The sequence below is a fragment of the Rhinopithecus bieti genome, unplaced genomic scaffold (genome assembly GCF_001698545.2).
Source record: "Rhinopithecus bieti isolate Rb0 unplaced genomic scaffold, ASM169854v2 scaffold_9877, whole genome shotgun sequence".
Classification (NCBI taxonomy): Eukaryota; Metazoa; Chordata; class Mammalia; order Primates; family Cercopithecidae; genus Rhinopithecus; species Rhinopithecus bieti.
In genome coordinates, this window is record NW_016806237.1 from 18,698 (window position 1) to 40,363 (window position 21,666).

At 46.0% G+C, this 21,666-nt stretch overlaps 1 long non-coding RNA gene across 1 annotated transcript in view; it reads left to right on the forward strand.

Moving 5' to 3' along the window:
* Positions 1–457: 457 nt before the first annotated feature.
* The window catches only part of LOC108531723 (uncharacterized), a 23,279-nt gene continuing 2,070 nt past the window's right edge, over positions 458–21,666 (forward strand). Inside the window, exons 1-2 of the long non-coding RNA XR_001886254.1 lie at positions 458–1,705; positions 8,394–8,520. This is a non-coding gene — a long non-coding RNA (uncharacterized LOC108531723). The remainder of the gene's footprint in view (positions 1,706–8,393; positions 8,521–21,666) is intronic.

Consider the following 21,666-nt stretch of genomic DNA (forward strand, 5'->3'; position numbering starts at 1 on the left):
TGTGTGTGTGTGACTGTGTGTGTGTCTGTGTGTGACTGTGTGTGTGTCTGTGTGAGACTGTGTGTCTGTGTGTGAGTGTGTCTGTGTGTGACTGTGAGTGTGTCTGTGTGTGAGTGTGTCTGTGTGTGACTGTGAGTGTGTCTGTGTGTGAGTGTGTTGTGTGTGCTGTGTGTGTGTGTGTCTGTGTGTGACTGTGTGTGTGTGTGTGTGTCTGTGTGTGAGCTGTGTCTGTGTGTGTGTGTGACTGTGTGTGTCTGTGTGTGAGTCTGTGTGCCTGTGTCTGTGTGTGTGTGTGACTGTGTGTGAGTCTGTGTGTGTGTCTGTGTGTGACTGTGTGTGTGTCTGTGTGTGAGTGTGTTTGTGTGTGACTGTGTGTGTGTGTGAGTGTGTGTGTGACTGTGTGTGTGACTGTGTGTGTCTGTGTGTGACTGTGTCTGTGTGTGAGTGTGTGAGTGAGTTTGTGTGTGACTGTGACTGTGTGTGTCTGTGTGTGTGTCTGTGTGTGACTGTGTGTGTGTTATTCAACTCTTTTCAGTGTTATTCAACTCTTATAAAAATGTCTGTATTTATTTTCTAAGAAAGAAATAGTTGTTATCACTTTGAAAATATGATCCATGATTCTGTTTTAAAACTGTATATATATGTCCATGTTGTAACATTTTTTAAAAAGACCGTCTGCAGACCAAGATGCTACAGTGATTATCCTAGAACGAAGAAATCAATTCTTTTTTGTGTGTGCTTAACTGTATATTGTCAGTGTTTGCAATGGAAATGCATTATGTTTGTAATCATAAAAGAACACACTTACTGGATGAAGAGGGAGGACCCTGATACGTGTACTAAGAAGACAGCATGGGCCCATGCATCCGACCACGCGATTGGTGTCACGTGCTTGACCAGCTGTTTATCAGCTTTGCCCCTCCACTTGCGAGTTGGCTGAGCATAGATGCTCCAGGTGAGTCATGCCCAGCCTGTCATCAGATAGCACATCAGCATAAATGCAGTATCACTTCAGGGCTGTGAGATCTCAGAGGGAGGGGAAAGGGTGAACTAGACAATCAAGAGGGGCTTCCTGAAGGAGGTGGCAATCAAACTGTATCAGCTGGAGCTGGGCAGGACGTAGAGGGCATCTTGAGTAAAAGAAGCAACTGGACTCTCGGGAAGAGAAGAGGAGGGCCCAGGTGCCACGGCCCCTACAAGACGAGACTAGGGGACTGGAGGACCAGACTGGCAGATGGCAGACCCCTTTGCCATGAGCACATGCAATGTGGGGCCAGTTCTTAGTGACATTTCAGACAGTGGCCAGAGGACAGCAGGACGTGGTGGTCGTCCCCCCCCTGCCACAGAGGACACAGTGGGCCCAGCACCTCAGCCACATGTGATGGAGCCTCCAGGCCTGCCCAGCACCTACTGCCCTGGGACAGGCTCTCTTTCAAGTCAGCTCCTCTGTCCAGGAAGCATCTGAGAGGCCCTGTGGTCCTGGCCGAGGAGGCAGGCCGTACGGAGGGCAGGCCCGAGGACCCAGATGTGGGCACACTCCGTGTGGAGTGGTCTCTGAGGCCAGACCTGCAGTGCCTGTTTCCTGTGCCCTGGGGACCTGGAGAACAGAGGACCGATGGGCACTGCAGCAGGGCGGAGCAGGCCTGAGCCCAGCTCGAGGAAAGCTTGCCTTCTTGTCTGGTGTCCCCATGTTTGACATAATTAGGTAAGTCACTTAATGTCGCTGTGTCTTGTTAGAGAAGCTACTAATCCTTAGAGCTAACAGAACTAACTAATTAGTGTAGAACACTTGGAAAATATAAGAAATTCAGATGTGGAGTGTAATTCCCCAGTCCTCCCGGCATTGACGCTCGCACAGTGTCGCAGTGTCCCTGGTAGAGCCGCGGACCTGGCTGCATCGAGGTGGGATGGGTCTTGGAGGCGGTGGCATAAGTGAGACACTGTCCTGAAGCCTCAGGGCTGCCGGCCACACACCCTGCCCTGCTTTGCCGGCTGAAGGCCACGTGGGGACAACAAGAAGGGAACTAGCCAGGGGCCACCTGCCTTGCTACCCCGGGACCTTGAGGCAGGGGCAGCAGGGGCAGCAGGGTCCTAGGGCAGGGGACCGTGGGCTCAGAGCCTGTTGGAGCCACAGGGAGGTGCTGAGACGGCCTGAGGGCCGGAGCTTCCCCCTGGGAGTGCCTGGGCTTCCACAAACTGGTGGTGGCCGAGGTCAGGAGAGCTGGATGTGGCCAGCCCCAGGTTGGCTCTGGGCACTGCCCGTGACTGGCCGTGCCTCAGCAAACCTGCTTTGCCCTCCACCTTCTCTTCTCTAAAATGGAGCTAATGACGCCGCTTGGCAGCTCCTCCAGAAGGTAAAGAAGGGATTGTGGGATAGACGCCTGGCACACAGCCTGGTGGATGGCACTCACTGCTGTTTTCCTGTGACAGAGAACCACAGAGGTTCCTTCCCAGTTGGCGAGCTGCTCAGAAATGATATCCGAGTCCGAGGCTCGGCCTTCACTCGCTCCGAGCTCCAGCGGGGCCTGCAGCCACCTGTAGGGTGTGCCTTTTCCTCTAGTATTATTGGAAATAAAATAGACGATCGAGTATTCACTTCCTAAGGATGTATGGAGCTGTCGGCAAATCATTAATCTCTCTTTAAACCACGGTGACAATATTTACATTTAAGATCAAGATGATGATTATCTGAAGAACTCCCCTGGAAGCTCTTCCCACAACTGGAAAAACACAGCAGCCAGTTAACAGAGGCACATCCCAGGCCAAAATAACTGCCTGACAGTCCATGGGGCCAGGAGTCTACAGGGTGTTGGCATGGGGAGCTGTGCCTTCCGGCAGAGGCTGGAGGGCTGCTGTTGGCAGAGTAGATCGAGCCACCCGGGGCACAGAGTTCAGTCCCAACCTTGCAGGAATGTGGTTCTGACAAACCAGCTGGAGAAAAGCATTTCTGAAAAGAACTGTTTTGCGTTATTAAAAAAAAAAAAAAAAAAAAAAAAAAAAAAAAAAAAAAAAAAAAATTGTGGGCTAGGCACGGTGGCTCATGCCTGTAATGCCAGCACTTTGGGAGGCTGAGACAGGTGGATCACCCGAGGTCAGGAGTTTGAGACCAGCCTGGCCAACATATTGAAACCCCGTTACTACTAAAAATAAAAATCATTAGCCAGGCATGGTGACATGCGCCTGTAGTCTCAGCTACTCAGAAGGCTGAGGCAGGAGAATGGTTTGAACCTGGGAGACAGAGGTTGCAGTGAGCCGAGATCATGCTACTGCACTCCGGCTCGGGTGACTGAGTGAGACTGTCTCAAAGAAGAAAAAAAAAGAAAACAGAATTTGTGCCCAAATGGTGCAGAAAACAACTAAGTCACAACAGAAGTGAAAAGCCAGGTAGTGGGCGTGCTGGGCATGGCCTGGCCAGGCCTTGGTTCCGAGAGAGAACCTCCGTGCTGTCCAGCACTGGGGGAGGCACCTTTTAGGAGCCACTCATTTCAGTCTTTTATGCTCCTCATGCTGCCGCCAAGCCCGAACGATCGACCCAGGACTCTGGAGGGGCTCCCTTCTGCAGGCTGAACACCTCAGCGTGGTCTGGTCAGGCTGCTTTCCTCGCATTGGCCTCTACATCTGGCACTGGCATCTTTAGCAAGTGTTTTAGGAAACAGGTAACATCATCAACAAAAGCCAACACGTCTGCTCTTTATCGAGCACCTCCACATATATTGACACCCCTGACACCCACAACATCCTGTCAGATACTCTTATCTCTGCTGCCCCAGAATCACCTCACTTTTCACCAGGAAGTCTAGACTAGGGCCTGAGGCCATTACCCCCAACATCTGTGCTGATCCCACAAGGTAATGACACCCCTTCCTTGTTCTAGAGTCAAGCCTGGATCCCCTGCAAATACCCATGCACACTTAGAGCTCACTCTGGTTAAATGTTCCAAGAAGGATGTTGGATGATCACTTGGTATCATCCCATGGAGGTGAGGATACACCCGCCCTCTGAGCAGCCATTCCTCTCCCGAGCACGTTCCCCTAGAGAAGCTCTGCACGTGTGCACAGGTGCCAGCTGCAGGAGTGCTATCCACAGCACAGCTGTTTATGAAAAACCATGATCAACCTAAACATCTGTATGGAGAAAAGTGAAGAAACGCATAGTGGCATGTTCATGTGATGAAATACTATGCAGCTGAGAACGTGAACAATTGGAGCCATAAGCTAGAGCATGAATGAAGCTGAGAGATTTGAAGGGTCAACCAAGTAAGCTGTAGGAGAGATTACATGTGGTGAAAGTCTAGTTCATACATCTCACAGGCAAGCCTTCAAGAAATGTATCCCTTGAAACAAATGTACACACACAATTATACACATATATATGATAAATCCTTTTAAAATGCAAGGAAATGATCAATTAAAGCAAACTGTTTCTTCTGGGCAGAGGGGGAGGGCAGGCCATCAGATCAGCGGGAAGTTGATCTGGTTTTGAATTGGGTTGTGTGTGCGCTGGAGTCAAATATTATTTTACAGAATATATTTCGTATATATTTTACGCATATTTGCTTTTTTGTATCAGATATTTCACACGTTTTTAAAAATGTGAGCAGGTCATGAGGCCGCTGTCCAGGACAGCAGCGTGCCCGTGTCTGGTGACACTTGGTGCAGGGGTAACTCCAGCAGCGGTGCATGCTGACCCCTCCAGCCAGCTCTGGGCAAGGGGTGGTTTCCTCCCGGCGCAGCGGCTGAGCAGAGCTCCAGCTGGCGAAGGACCCAGGCTCTGCCAACATTGTGGACGTCCCCTCCACAGGCCGTGGGATGCCCTGTGCAGAGGCAGAGGGTGACCGGGAGCAGTGGGCAGAGCCCGGGCCCGCCTGTCCCGGGAGGAGCCTCAGGTCCTCTTTGGCAAAGAGCAGGATCCGGTAGCTTGAGAAGCTGCGCAGCTGCCTCTGGGTGCACCCTGTCACTCAGCAAGCCAGCTGCTCCGGAAGAGGCACTGCTTCTAGAATCCACCTCCCTTCTCGCAGGACCAGATGTGTCAGCAGGTGGCAAGAACAAGTCCAACCCCACCTCACAAGGACTTTGACTTTGGGATCCCCTACCTGCAGGGCCTAGGTTTTGGAGAACAAACTTGGCCCCAAGACTATTCAGATCTGCAGCCGAGCAAGATGGGATGCAGCGTATCTAGATAGATAACCTCACCCCAAACACAGGCTTCGTGCATGGACCCGGTGCAAAGGGCAAAAGTTATGAAGTATCACTTACCCAGTGCCCCAAAAAGCCCTTCAGGCCTGAGAGGAAATTCTCAGGAGAGCCCGTGGAAGAAGGGGTTCAGTGGAGGGACGCTGCTGCCTGGGAAGGAGCCTTCAGCCTTCCAAAGGCCACGCCTTCAGTCAACTTCACATTAAAAGACCCACCAGTGCATGATGGTTACTGAGACTGGTGTTTGCTAGACCCTTTCTCAAAAATGAGTTAAGGCAGGGCACAGTGGCTCATGCCTGAAATCCCAGCACTTTGGGAGGCCGAGGCAGGTCGATCACCTGAGGTCAGGAGTTGAAGACCAGCCTGGCCAACATGGTGAAACCCTGTCTCTACTAAAAATACAAAAATTAGCCAGGCATGGTGGTGTTATGCCTGTAATCCCAGCTACTTGGGTGGCTGAGGCAGGAGAATCACTTGAACCTGGGAGGCAGAGGTTGTGGTAAGCCGAGATTGTGCCACTGCACTCCAGCGAGACTCTGTCTCAAAAAAAACAAACAAAAAAACCCATGCCATTCCTCTTACTAATTTATTTTGCTATGGAAAATACAGTTTTTAAAATTATGTATGCTGCTTGTTAATGGTGTTTTGTTATTTTTAACAAATTAATACTTTTTATTTCTCAGTTTCATTTTCCAGTATGCTATCAACAGATGGAAACCACATATCTATTATTGACCACCTCAATATTTATGTATAAAGGGGAAGAGAGCACATGTTCTAAAAAGGGCAGTGGGGGACATTCATGCTTAAGAATTTCATACCAAAGTTACATCCAAAGAAAATGATGTTACACAAAGGAAATAATCAGCAGAGTAACAGGTAACCTGCAGAATGAGAGAAAATATTTTCAAATTATGCATCCAACAAAGGACTAGTTAGTATCCAGAATCTACAAGGAACTCTAACCAATCATCAAGAAAAAAAACAAATAATCTGATTTAAAAGTGGGCAAAGGACATGAATAGACATTTCTCAAAAGAAGGTACACAAATGGCCAAAAACCATGAAAAAATGCCCAACATCACTAATCATCAGGGAAATGCACATTAAAACCACAGTGAGATACCACCTAACCCCTGCAAGGATGGCCATTATTAAAGTAAAAACACAAAAATGTTGGCGTGGGTGGGGAAAGAGAATGCTTCTGCGCTGCTGGTGAGAAGGCCAATCAGTACAACCACTATGGAAACCAGTATGGAAATTTCCCAAAGAACTAAAAGCAGATCTGCCGTTTGATCCAGCAATCCCACTCCTGGGTATCTAGGAAGAGAAGTCATTATATGAAAAAGATACTTGCACACATATGTTTATAGCAGCACAATTCACAATTCCAAAGATGTGGAACCAACCTAAGTGCCTGTCGACCAAGAAGCGGATAAAGAAAATGTGGTGTCTGCGGAACCAACCTAAGTGCCTGTCGACCAAGAAGCGGATAAAGAAAATGTGGTGTCTGTACACCATGGAATCCCACTGAGCCGTTAAAAGGGATGAAACAATGTCTTTTGCAGCAGCTTGATGGAGCTGGAGGCCATTATTCTAAGTGAAGTGACACAGGAGTGAAAACTAAAAACCATACGCTCTCACTTACAAGTGGGAGCTATGAATCCGCAAAGGCATACAAAGTGATATAATGGACTTTAGAGACTCAGAACGGGGAGGGTGGGAAGGGGGCTAGGGATAAAAAAAAAAAAACTACACGTTAGGTACAATGGACACCACTCGGATGATGGGTGCAATAAAATCTCAGGATTTTGTAATTCATCCATGAAACCAAAAACCACTTGTACCCCAAAAGCTATCGAAATTCAGTATTAAAAAGAAAATAAAGGATGCCATGTGGTTAGCCATAGGAGCTTATTTCTCAACTCTGATGAAATGCCACAAGCATCGCCCTTTCCCAAGTCTCCCTTCTGTGACATGGCATTTAAGGCAGCGTCCCAGGGCAGGGTGGTGCCCAACGTATTACTAAGCTGCATTATTTGGTAAGTCAGAGATGGATCGCTTCCAAACAAGCTTACCCTTTCCCATAAAGATGAAAACACCACCACCAAAAAAGAAAGATTTTTTTGAAGCAACAACCCCCGGCTGCAGGCTGAGGGAGCTGTCAGCATCGTTCATCCTGATGTTCCCTGGGCTGGGGGGAGGAACTGGCAGCTGTTCGCCAGTGATTCTGTTTTTTTCGTTGTGTGTTTCGTAAGTGGTTTTTAACCAGGCGCCCTTAAAATGTATTATTGTTAGAAAATAAACCAAGAAACAAGGGATAGTAATTTAGTACTAGGAAGTTAATTCTGGAGACCTCCGACCTTTCAGCAGTCATGTGGCTATTGATTTTCAATACCGTGAGGTGGCGGCCACCCTAGGCGTGGGGTTCAGTGGATTCCAAACAGTTTCTCCCTTATCAGTTGAGTCCCTGAGTACTTGAGCATTAAGACAACAAATGTCCGGAGTTAACGGCGTGTCACATGGCAGCTGGGTGGACGTGCCAATTTTCTAATGAAGTTGGGTTGTTGGCAAACACACCAGTCATCATATATTGAAGGAGGTCTTCTTTTGTGTATTTCCAGCACTCTTGAGTGCTTCAAAAGATACCAGTTACATCATTGTCTGAGGGCACCAAGGGAGAAACATCCATCCCCTGCCAAGATAAACACGAGCAAAAGCAGAGTTAAAACCAAAATGGGGCTGGGTTTTCTTGGAGGTGTTAGAAATGTTTTTTTTCCAGTTGTGCTCAATGTGGGGATATTCGGAAGGAAAGCAGGGGCTCCTAAGCCCTTGTTTCTCTGCAACAAGAGGCACCGGGGTCATTCCTTGCTCCCAACTTAGCTTGCACTCTGTGCAGGAGAATTGGCCCAATTTTTCTTCATATTGAAGAAAAACAGTCAGTGCATTTTTGGGTCCAAGCCACTGTGTAGCGGAGGGATGACACAGGCTCTCAGATAAGCTGACCGCATCTACACCTCAGCAAACTCTGAGAGATCCTCATTCTCCCTACCGTCTTCCCCCACTCCCCACTAATAATAAATTAGGGCTGCCATCTTGTATTGATTATTGAAAATGTTATGTCCACAGGAAGAAAACGCCATTGCTTTAAATATCAACATTACAAGAGATTTAAAAGTTTTGTTTTGTTTTGTTTTACAGAAATCTGTGTGTGAAAAATTTTTAAGCAATTGAAAGGAGCGGGGGTGTGGTGGGAAGAATTATTAAATAACAAAAAACAAAATCAATCCTCGGTTTGGCCTGGCCAGATGAGCGTTTCTCAGCTCAGGTAAGTAGTTTAAAGTCAGACATGTCTCATACTGGACTTTTTACAGGAATGGCAAAATTTATAATGAAATTCAACAAGGAAACTGGAAAAACAGCCAAATTGGTGCAGCAAAGTGGTTAATAGGATCATTAGCCTTCTCGCTGTATTTTTTTGGACATTGTGTGCCTGTACCGCGGCACTCGAGAGCAGATTGCAGGAACAGGCTGACAGTTAGGAGCTAGCTCAGCAGTGCTGGGTACAAACTGCCATCTTCCTGTGGATTTACAGCTGCCACTTCTGCTACTTCAATTAGTTCTATGGCACACAGATGTTGCTTAAATGTTGCTGCTAATGATACTGCAATAAGCGTAAGATTCATGCCATATTTTGAGGCACGTAAATTTCTCAAGTGGCACAATTAAAGTGGAAATATTAGGTGGTGAGAACTTGGCAGTCTCTCCAACTTGGAAGGCGCACCCGCTATGCAATAATGGGTCAAAAATTCATTCAAGTTTTACTGCTGTTCTGAGTTTTAAAAGACTTTTCACAGTTGAATGCAAAGTAGTAAAAACCAGGGTATTAGGAAATGAGAATGCAGTTCTGTTATTCAGACATGACTTTTAATTTCAAATTGAAATCACATGCTCACTTTTCTGGATGTGACCGAAGGGAAAAGGTACAGGCTGAAGAGATTTTGTCTTTAAGGGTAAAAGTCCTGAGTGGAAATGAATTTATTGCTGGGCCAGCCTCAAAATCAGCGCTGCCCGTGAGTGAGGAAGTGTGGCGATTGCCTCCCACCCAGAGAAGCAGCCCCATTCGTGCTGGAAGCCAAGTTCATAGCAGCTCTCTCTCTATCCACCCCCGACAGGGTCTCAAACTGGAGACTAGGGAAGTGTGTTGGGACAGGCACACATATGCACACGTGCACACTGTGTCTCTCCAGTACAACGCATGCACGCTCGCACACACACGCTTGGTCTCTACCTCTTATACACACATGCACACACACCTGGTCTCAGCCTGTTACACATTCATGCACACACGCTCCATCTCTCCATCTCTCCCCACTACGCATGCACACTCGCACATGCATGCACGCTCTCTGCCTCTTGCACAGGTAGAGAAGAAAAAGATAAGCGGGGCTTCCAGGAGTCTCGCTTCTGCCTGCACGGAGTCTCCATTAGAATTTCTCTCCCTCATTTGTCATCCCAGGCACAGTCTCCTGCCTGTCGCCAAATTTTCTTTTCCATGAAAAATCTCTCCTTCGGAGAAGAGCTTCTCACTGACTGGTTGTCAAATACACTTTTTATTTTCTCACACGCTGACTTAAAAGGCAGGCAGTTCCGGGCAAAGCCGGCACCCAGTAGGCGCTTCTGCTGCTGGAATCTTGGTGCAGGTTGTTCCCCCACCCCCACCCCATTTTAACTTATTGATTTGAATTGTCAAGTAAATGACTCCATTGCACTTAATCAGAATCATAGACTTCTGCCATCCCAATTAGAATTCGAGGCCGTGCACCGGAGCTCCACGTGTGACTCTGCTGGAGGGCTGGACGCAGCCCCTGCACCTAGTGCTCTCTGGTGCAATGGTTTGCAGGATGAGTCCTGCCCCAGAAGCAGAGGCCATCTGCAGTAGGCATCCAAGCCGATGCTGTGCTGTAGGTATTTGCCAAATAGGTATTTTCCCCTGAAATGATGCAAACGATTTGGTGAAGCCTTCCCCAGACAAATTCAGGATGTAGAATGATTTAGCATTCAGTAAATTTCTCAACACCTTTCTGCCTCCCTCTCCCCTTCTCCCCACCTCACCCCCTCCCTCTTCCTTCCTCTTTGCCTTCCCGCCTTCTTTCTTTTTTACCCTCTCCTGCCCCTCACCCGGTACCTATAGCACTTGGATTATTTACAGCAAATCTTACAGATGTCAGTATTGTCTTGTTCTGAAGCTAAAAAGGACAATGAGTTCCCGCTGACCTCGGTACAATGAATCTCGCTGGAGCACAATATGTATTTTACACGGGCAGTGAAAAGCCTACAAGTAATTGAGAGAGAGAGAGAAATGTCACTGTAGCATTTCTGTTGACACTGCACTCTGCGTGTGGAGGGAAGCCCGGGGCCTGGCGGCAGAGGAGCAGCCGCGGCCACGCTGTGCACCCAGGAACCTGTCCTTCAGGAAGGAGGCGGCAGTAAAAATTAATCTGCTCAGATTTTCCAACTAATGAAATATTCCCGGGACCGCAGGGGCCACACGGAGACGTCTGCGGCGCTGCTTCCCAATCGCGCAGATGCGCACGGATTCTGGGCCCAGCGCTAACTCGGATGTATTCTCCACTTCTGTTTATTGTCTTCCATAATGCTTAATGTACTGTTTGTATATGTTGTCCTTGCACTATATTTTGATGTGCTCTCATATATTTTATTCATCTCTGGCTTTCTACGAAGGCAAGCTCGCAGCAACACTGAGAATAATTATTTGCCGCCATCAATCAAGTGTCTCCGTGGTTGGCTCCTCTTGGGATGGCCTTGATTTTAAGCATGAAATGTAACTCTTGCTCTTTGGGGCCATTTCATTCTTTGTTCCTGGGGCCTGCCCGTGGGCTCGCCGGGACACTGGAGAGCAGGCATTCCTGTGGCCGCGGGAGAGAGCGGCGTTCCTGGCTGGCCATTCCCGGGGCCTCCGGAAGGGAGCGGCTGGGAGCTCTCAAGCCCTACTTGGGGTTTAAAAGTGAAAAAGGAGCAGCTCTTCCTGGTGGAAATTGCAAGCAGAGGCTGCGTGAGTCCCGTAACTCGCACACAGCCTCCAACACAGCCTCCATTTGGAGCCAGAGTGAGCACCTGAGGGACCCCAGGCGGAGGGGCCAGTGCTGACATTATGCTCCATGCAACCTCCCATCCTGGTCTGGGAGATGGTGCAGACCAGGGGAGGAAGTCAGTGTGAGAGGGGATGAGGCTCCAGTCCTTTCCTGGTCTCCAAAGCCAAATCCTCTCTGAGCACAAGGATCTTTCATGGGTGACTGCAGAAGCAAGGAGACCTGGCCCACCCTCCCTGCTGGCTTCCTACTGCCCAGCAGCATCTCCACTGCTGTACCCCAAAGCCTGCAGGCTCCTAAGTGCACTATTTGGGCCATCTTGTTTGCAGTGGATATTTGAAAGACAGACCCTCTTCTCTAGTGCTGGCTTTGGGTCCCCAGAGAGCTGCTGTTTCCTGGGTTTCTAGCTCAATGGAGGCAGAAAGAGACCCCGGGGCGGCCTTTGGAGGAAGGTGAGCCCCCTGGGTTAACTGAGCTTGTGCAGTGGTGCTCCTGGGTCATCACTGTTGCCACTGGTCAGAGCTAGAGTGTATCTGCCTGTGCTCTCCTGAACGCAGTGGAGCTATTTCCAAGTTCAGGTGAAGGGGACGTGGAGGTTAAGCAGGGCCGGAAAGGCAGAGACGTCCTCTTCCCCTGGTAGCAGGTATTTAGCAGATGGGAAAATATTAGCAGATGGGAAATCAGCAGATACACTGAGCTCAAGATGCAAATTTAAAAGCCGCCAGCCCCCTGTACTAAATATTTACACTGAACATCTCTGCTCCATCATCCGTCTTTTATTTTCGTGAACCCATACAACTGCTCTCATTACAAAGTCATGTAAAAGTTGAGGAAAGAAAATTTCACCCTTGAAAGCAAATTCATGATGAATTAAATTTCAGCATGAAAATAGGAAAAAAATTCCAATTTCTGTTGACTTTTGGGCTTGTGTCCTGAAAAAGTTAACAGACATTCTTCCATACATAACTTATTTGCATAAATTAAATGGTACACCCCCAAAAATTATTTCCTTTCCCTCCTAAGTAGCTGATATTGAAACCTCCATTATTGAACAGTTTTTAAAAATGCAATTCTAATCCCTTTATAATAGTTTCAATACCAAAATAAAACACACCTGAGCCCCGGAAAGCCACCGTCTTCGTGGACCACAAGGGCCAGATCCGCCACGTGGGTTTTGTGGGCAGATTCTTTCTCTCCACATTGAAATCCTAACTGCCACGTCACGTCCTCACAGAACCGCAGCCACACTTTGACATGGATTTTCTCGCTTAGTCCTCTGGAGGCCTGTGAGGCCAGGCCTGTTACATCCCTTTACAACAGGGAGACTGAGGCTGGGATATAAAACTTACCGAGGCCCATAGATGCTTGTCATGGGAAGGGCTTGAATCCAGCTTTTTGACTCCAAGTCTCTCATGCTCTCAGCCGTATCCAGGGATTGAACTGAATACTTTCAAAGGGACTCTCAATCTATAAAATTCAGCAATTGCCATTTTCTATGCCAATGGATTCACTTACTCCTCCAACAAGCATCTGTAAAGCCTGCCATGGGCCGGGCACTGTTCTGGGGTCTGGGGACATAACCATGAAGTCCTTGCCCAGTGGGGTTTACATTCTAGTGGAGAAGATAATGAAGAAGAAAGTCCGTAATAACATTTCACATCATGGCTCTGCTGTGAAGAGAGCACAGGCAGCGGGGTTTAGGTCAGACTGGAAAGTGCCTCGTAATCTACTATCTTGCAAGTTTGAAGATGGGATCGAGATTTAGAAACAGAAGGCTGATAGCAGATGACAAAATCTGCCCTTCTGCAAAGATACCCTTCATCCCCAGAGTGAATGGCCCCTGCCTGCCACCCAAGGGCTTCACCTGCCTCCGTGGACTTGGTCATCCCAATTCAAACTCAGTGTACTCAGTGCCATTGCCCTGGTGATTTTTTTCACACTCAAAAACTGGATGAGAGCACAGAACTTGCCCACGTTGTCACCACAGAAAGACACTACACTGGTGGATGAGGAAGTTACCCAAGTTACAGGCCCTGATTAATTTCACTCTGCTACTTATATTAGAGTGTGGTTACCTTAGCAACTGCAGAGTGGGTTGCTGTGGTGTCTGCATTCGACAGCCTGAGCTTTGAAAGCCCACAGCGTGGGATGTCGGAAGGGCAGGCACATCTGGCCGAGAAGATGGTAGCGATCCCTCGGGCCTTCTCCAACTCGCCAGGGTCCTTGGTTGGCTCAACTGTCACGGTGTCCTGCTGCTCCCACTTACCTCTCCCATGTAGCTGGCTACATTGCATCTCACCTCCAGCACCACTCTGCCTCCACACCTGCCCTCCCAGTCCTGCCAGGGCAAGGCCTCCTCCCTTGTGTCCTCCTGCTGGGCTCCAGGCTCCTGAGAAGCAAAGCCGTGTCTCCCTTGGTCACTGCCCCCAGGCCCCAGCCACCGGCCAGCACTGCACAGGCATGGCAGGCCCCGATAGGCATCCGTGCTAAATGGGGTAGCTCTGTTTGTTCCAATCACCTTTAAAATGCTGTTTTATAGACAGTATTTGATAGGCCTGTTTCAACTGATTTCTAGATTTAATTTTTGAAAGAAATTAATCTATTTCCCAATGACTTTGATTGTAACTTGAAAACCAAAATCTAATAAACATTTTGAGGAGACAGTGAAGTTCAAGGTCAGGTGTCATAAATGTGGGAGTGAGGAGCCCTAAACCACTGGCCGTGCCTCGGCAGCTCTGAGCTCCTCATTCCCACCATTCCTCCTCGTTCAGCTTTATCCTTCTCTTCCTTCCATCAGCCCAGAACAGTTTTCCGAATGGCAAAAACATATTTTCATTCTAATAACACTGAGACATGACTGCCCTTTCTCCTTTCTGTCTTTGTCTACAGTTAAGTTACATGTAGTTAAATTTGAATAAAACAGATTTGAAAGATTATCTTACAATCCCGGTACCAACACCTGACGAAGATATTGAGGAAAAAATATATACACCCGTATTTTTAAGTACAGAAATGCAAAAGAAATATTTTACAAAATATTAGCAAAGGAAGTCAAATCAAGAAATGAACAAATGGGTTTATTCCAGGAACGCAAGGTTTGTGTAGGGTCTGGAAATCAATCAGTGCAATTTGACACATTAACAGAATAAAGGAGAAAAAAAATGATCATCTCAGTAGATGTAGAAAAAGTATTTGATGAAATTCAACACTCCTTTATTATAATTTCTTAGCAAACTATAAATGGAAACTATCTTAATCTGATAAAAGTCATCTATGGAAAGTCCACAGATAATATACTTACTGGTGAAGGATTCCCGTGCTTTTCTCCTGAGATGGGGGCACAGCCAGTATGCCTTCTCTCCTCACTTCCGTTTAACATTGTACCTGGTATACCAGGCTGTGCAGTGAAACGAGTAAACCAAAATTCATAATGTTGGGAAAGGAAAAAGTAAAACTGCTCCTATTTGCAGATGACTTGATTGTTCACCTAAAAATGTGAATGAATCAACAAGGAAAAAACTACAGATCTAATGAAGTAAATTTAGCAAGGTCATGGGATATAAGACCAATATGCAAAAACCAATGGCATTTCTATTTGCTGTCAACAAACAACTGGAAATATGGGCAATTTTATAGCAGCACTGTTGATAATAGCATAACAAAACAAAATGCTTAGAAAGGCATTACACATAATACATGATGTGTAAGACCTCTCTACTGAGACCCACAAAACCTTTCTTGGAGAAGTTGAAGAAAACACAAATGGAGAGATAAACAATGTTCATGGATTGGAAAGTCGATCTTATTAAGTGGTCAGTTCTTCCCCAAATTAACCTAAAATTTCAAAGCAATTCCAGTCACAATCCCAGCAGACTTTTATAGGTATTGACAAAAATAAAAACTGCCTTTGAAAGTGCAGAGAACTGAGAGGAGTCAAACAACCTTGGAAAATAACAAATTCAGAATACCTTGGCAAACTGTATTGATAATAACCAAAAATTAGCAACAATTGAATGATACCCAACAGAAGAATGGATAAACAATTTTGTTATGTTCGTACGATGGAATACTACTCCACTAAAAAGAAATGAACTATGTATATGTGCAACAATGCAGATGCATTTCATAGGCGTTATGCTGAGTGAAAGAAGCTAAACACAAAGGTACAAACACTTTTCACTTCATCGCATGTCATTTATGTGATGTTCTGGAAGATGCGTAACTGATCCATGAGGAAACAAAATTCAGAAGGTTAGTCACCCAGGGTGGAGTGAGGTGGACTGAACTAGGAAGAATCGTGAAGGAACTTCCTGGGGTGATGGAAAATTGATGCTCGACGGGTATGTAGGTTAAATGAATGTATCATTTGTCAAACATATACAATTAAGATTTGTGCATTTCAAAGCATTAAACTTCACTTTGAAAGAAGTAGTAATGGAGGCAGGAAGCATAAATGAAGCAGGGTTGGCAAAATGGTGGTGGTGTGGAAGCCAGATTATAAGTGTCTGAGGCTCATTATAGTATTCTGTTTACTTTCTATATGCTGGCAATCCTCCATGGTAAAACGCTGGTTTTTAATTTAGCACATAAAAAAGGAAATAATGCAACATAAAAAATTTTAATCAGATCTCACTTTAAGTTAAAAACTTGAAATAATGTATTTTGCCAAAAGTATTTCATTTTCAAAGTCAATTTCCTGTGTGGTCAGTGTCTTTGGGCTTTTGTCCTTGGGGTGTCTGTTGGTTGGTGAAGGGCAGCATTGAGTCCGTTTCCTTTGTAAGGAATCTCTGAACTGAGATGGTGTGGGGAAATGACTTGGGGATAGACGTGCTGCTCCTTTATATCTGTTGTTACTTGACGTCTTCCCAGTCTTTATTAAAGGGCGTGGCAAACACTAGTGTTGCAGGTGTCTCCAATGGTCACCAGCTCCAGAAGGCAAGTAAGATGTGAGCAAATTCCATGAACACCAGAGAGCTTCCAGGGGCTTCCAGGTAATTTGAAGCAAAAAAGTCCAAGGACAGAAGATGATGCTGAAAAAATAAAATCAACTCTAAAGAAAGTATATCTTTCAGTTCCCCGTCCCAAAAATAGATGATGGACAAGAAAAATGGGAGAAATGTTGGCTGCGTTGAACACCATTGCAGGGATGCTATTAACGACAGCAGCTGTAAACATATCAAGTTTGAGACTCATTGCTGTCCCCACGTGGTATGCCACACATTTTCCCCCCTTGCATTGTCAGTCACTGCCTGCGAGGGGTATGGACGTGGTCAGCCTTGAGGAGCCCCCACCGCCCTGCATGATGCAGCGGACTTGGTGGAGAATGCCCCCCAGAGCCGCCTGCAGCGCCACGGCTGCTCTAGGCCCAGCCTCTGCTCAGCAGGTTTCTGACTTCAGTTTCGTATCCTCCCTCTTTTATGTAGTTGGTGAATTTAAAATGGGCACCATATGGTCTTTTTTGTAACCTCAAGAAAGGTTCTCTGGGTTTACAGTAATGACACATCTAGCATTAGATTGAACCATTTTTACTTTTATTTTTAACTAAAAAGGCCTTCCTTTGGAATGTTTGCATATACAATGCTATTTCCAAAATTGAACCCTAATATTGGTACAATTCAGTAGGGCAAAGGTATCCTGACAATGTGGCATTATAGCAATAATAATTTTTTATATTATTGGCAATACTATTTTATGTAAAAGTCTTAACATTTACAAAATGCTAGTATATCTATTATCCAAATATGTCATTTTGATATCATTAATGAATTAACTAGTGATGCATTGTGTGCTTTGTAGATCAAATAACCCCTCTTAAATATCAGTTTATGGAGGAGAAAAAGGAACCGTGAAGAACCACCAGGAAAATTAGAGTGCTTAAAAGACATTTGGACAGGCCAGCTGCTGCCATCCAAGGCCAGCCTGTGTTTGTGGGCATGTGAGAGGCCCCCTGATGAAACCTGGGATAGGAAGCAGCTCTGACCCCCTAACCTCAAGCAGAGAGACCCAGACGAGGACGTGGGCTGCAGGGGTTCTCTGAGGATGGCTGCCGAATGCCAGGCAGCAAAGTGGGCCTCACAGATCGTGCCTCTTTAGAAACCACCTGTCAAGCCCCATGGGAGCAGAAACTGCCCTGAGTGGCACCGATCTCCGTGACCCACCTGGGTGTGGAGTTGCCTGGGTATGTGGTACTCGGGCCTTTAGGCGGCTCCAACTGCAGACTGGACATATATATACATATATATACGTGTGTATATGTGTATACACACACGTATATATATATGTATATATATGTCCAGGGTGTGCTTCTCTTCCCCTGCCTCAGCAGCTCGGGGGCAGACAAGCCAACTGGATGGAATCCCTGGGGCTGGGACCTGCAGCCCAGCCAGGAAGCAGGTTTGCCCACAGCTGATACCAGCACGCTGGGCTTGTGTGGTCTCCAGCATGTGGAATAACCAAGACAGAGAAAATTCGGTTCATACTCACGTGGGTGAGACGCAGCACACCGCTGAGACTGATGCCCAAGCAGACAGGCGACGCCAGTTAGTTCGGCTTCAGAACTTCGAACACTGCATCATCTTTGCAGAAACTATAAGCTGTTTTAATTATGTTTAAGGCAGATCAAACTTATTTCAGAAACGAATTAGCTCAAGACTAGGCATAGATTCCCTAGAGAGCTGCTGGCTTCAGCTCTTCCTCTCCAACAGAGCTGCTTTTTTTATTATTTTTGCCACGATTCCTACTGTTTCTCTTTATTAATGCAATACTGAACTTTCCTCCAGAAAAGTGAGAGATCCTTAAGCCTGTTTCGGCTCTATTGTTGATTTGTTTTTATAAATATGCAGCCACCCGAGCATGCTGGGAAAGCTTGATGCTCTCCACGAGGAGCCCCTGAAAGCTGAGGGGAACACGGGACACTTCCCCAAAGGCACAGGGGCCTGGTCCTGCCCCTGGACCACTCCAGGTGGGGCAGTGGGAGGATGGGCCAGATAGGCAGCTTCTAGGGGTTCAGCCAGAGTCAGGATCTAGGAGTGCACAGGGGCACCACCCAGGGTCTCCTTGGAAGTCTTGCCCATTCCCACAGGGAACATGTCTCCCGGGCCAAGCTGGGTATGGAGCTGAATTGAGTAACAGCTCAAGCAGGGGTCAGGAGACCCCCAACCAAGATCTGCCCCAAGGCTGGAGGGCAGGCAGAAGGGGGCTGTCCTCCCAGGTCCCCAAGGGCAGGGCCAGCAGGGGTAGGGGGAGGTGACACAGAGGAATGGAAGATGACCCCGAAGCCTGCCCTGGTGGGCATGAGAGAAATGGGGGTGTTCACAGGACATGCAGGTTTTCTATGTCGCATTTCATGAGTTTGAAGGTGTATACCCCCGTGTAACCAACACCCCAGTCAAGGTACAGACCTTTTCTCAAACAGGTATTTGCACACCCATGTTCATTGCAGCCTCATTCACTACAGCTAAGAGGAGGAGACAACACGAAATGTCCTTGGAGAGATGAATAGATAAAGTGTGGCACATCCACACAATGGAATATTCACCCTTACAGACGAAGGAAATGTACACGCACATGCTATAACACGGATGAACCTTGAAGACTCTAGGCTCAGTGGTATCAGCCAGACAGAAAAGAACACAGAATGTGTGGTTGTCCTTACATGAGACACATAGGATTGCCAGATTCATGGAGACACACAGTAGAACAGTGGTTGCCAGGGGCTGCTGGAGAAGGAAGCAGGAAGCTAGGGTGTAATGAGGACTGCATTTCAGATCAGGAAGATAAAAAAGTGCTGGAGACAGGTGGTGCCATGTTTGAACTGCAGGTAACTGGAACCCCACTGTATGCTGTCCTGAGTCAGGTTCCCTCGTCCAACAGAATGCTTTGAGATTCAGCCTTGTCTGTTTCAAAAGTCCGTACTCTTTTGATGGCTGATTAATATTCCATTATAAGAGCATGCCACAGTGCCTTCATTCATTCTTTTGTTGATGGATGTGGAGTAGTTTCCAGTTCTTTGTTTTTATAAATCAAGTTGCTGTAGACATTCTTTCTCAGGCCTCTTTGTGGATAGGCATTTTGTCTCCCAGATGCATACATGGCAGGCGATGGCTGGGCAGCTGTACATCCACCCTTAGAGATACTATTGGGTTTCCAAAGCAGCTGCACCACTTTACACACCCACCAGCCAGGTATGTTGCCCATCATCCTTAATGGCATTCAGGGTTGCCATTCCTTTTTATTTCAGCCCTGATGGGTGTGAAGGGCAGTCTCGCGGTGGTTTTATTGTACATTTCCTGGAGACTGATGGCGTGGAGCACTTCCTAGTTTTCGCACATCTTGGTGACGTGGTTGTTTGCTCCCTTGCTCATTTTTCTTTCTTTCTTTCTTTCTTTCTTTTTTTTTTTTTTTTTTCCATAGAGACGGGGTTTTCATGTTGTCCAGGCTGGTCTGGAACTCCTGAGCTCAAGCAATCCACCCACCTCAGCCTCCTGAAGTGCTGGGATTACAAGTGTGTGCCACTGTGCCCGGCCCCCACCTTGCTCATTTTCATACTGTGACCTCCTTATTGAGTTGTAGGAGTTCTGTATATTCAAGAAACAAGCCCTCTGTCAGTTCTACGTGTTAGGAATATTTTCTCCTAATCCATGGCTTTTCATTTTCTTAGTAGAGACTTTTTTAAGCAGCAAGGGATTGATTATAGGGTATTAAGTAGCTTTAGGATGTTTGGAAGGAAGTTTAAAAGGCTGAGCTCTCAGGAACAACTTCCAGATGTGGACAGCAGAGCTGGCCTGGAGGTAGGGCGGTTACCACACAGCTGCCTCCAGAATCACCCTGCTTCTATCATAGTCAAGAAGCCTCCCCTGTCTTTTGTGTTTTTAAACTTTTTATTCTGACATTATTTTAGATGTAAAAAAGGAATTGCAAAGACATTACAGCGGGTTCCCATACGCCTTGACCCAGCTTGACCCCCATAACATCAGCCTCTTATGTAACCATAGTAGAATTGTCAAAACTAAGAACTTACAACAATTCAGCACTGGTAACTGAACTATAGACTTTATTAGGAGTGCACCAGTTTCTCCACAAACGTTGGTTTTCTGTTCCAGGATCCGTTCCAAGATACCATATTGCATTTAGCCATCATAGCTCCTTAGTCTCCTCCAATCCATGATCATTTCCCAGATTTTCCTGTTCTTTCACAATTGACTCAATTAATTTTTAATTATGCCCATGAAGCTCACAAACTTAAAAAAATTACTAACTAGTCGTAATAGTTTTAGATTACTTAGGATTTTTATCATATCTAATCATGTCATTTGTGAAAAGTAATAGTTTTACTTTTCCTCTCCCATCTTTGTGTCTTTCTTTCTTTCTTTCTTTCTTTTTTTTCTTGCCTTATTTCACTGGTTCCCATCTCCAGTCAATGTTGAGTAGAAGTGGAAAGAATGGACATTCTTGCCATGTTCCCCATCTTATGGGAAAATCATCCAGGCTCTTGCCATTAAGCATGATGTTAGCTGTAGGTTTTTCATAGATGCCCTTTGGTTCATTGAGGAAGTTCTCTACCAGTCTTCATCTGCTGAGAATTTTCAAAATGAATGAGTTTTCAAAATGAGTGAGTTGAATTTCACCATGAATGAGTTGAATGCTCTTTCTTTGTCTCTTGAGATGATTGTATAATTTTTCTTTGTACTGTGCTGATGTGACTTACAATTGATTTTCAAATGTTAAAACAATCTTGAGTTCCTGGAGTAAATGCATTTGGTCATGACTGTATTCTATTTCTTACACATTACGGACTTGATTTGTGAAAGGTTTTTGTTTCTGTTCACGAATGATATTGGCCTATAATTTTTTTTGCTCTTTCATTATTCTCCAGGTTTGATGTTGGGTTTATGCTGGACTCATAAAATATGTTGGGAATTGTCACCTCTTCCTCTCTTTTCTGAAAGGATCTGTGTAAAATTGGTCTTACTTATTTCTCAAATATTTGGCAGAATTTACCAGTGAAGCGTTTGGAGCCTGGAGTTTTCTTTTGGGGAGATCTTTAATCACAGATGCAATTTAAACAACAGATATGGAGCTGTTTACATTTTCTATTTATACTGTGTCTATTATAAAGTTTTGTATTTCCAGGAGTTTATCCATTTCCTCTATGTTACTGAATTTGTGGCATAATGAGGTTCACAATATCCATTTACTCACCCCTAATATCATGATGTAAATGTCTCCTTTTTTAGAAAACAAAAATTCTGATATTAGTATTTCATGTTTCCTTTCTTTTTATTTGTTTGTTTGGGTCTGGATCAGTCACGCTAGATGTTATACTTTTCTTTTTTTTTTTTTTTTTTTTTTTTTTTTTTTTT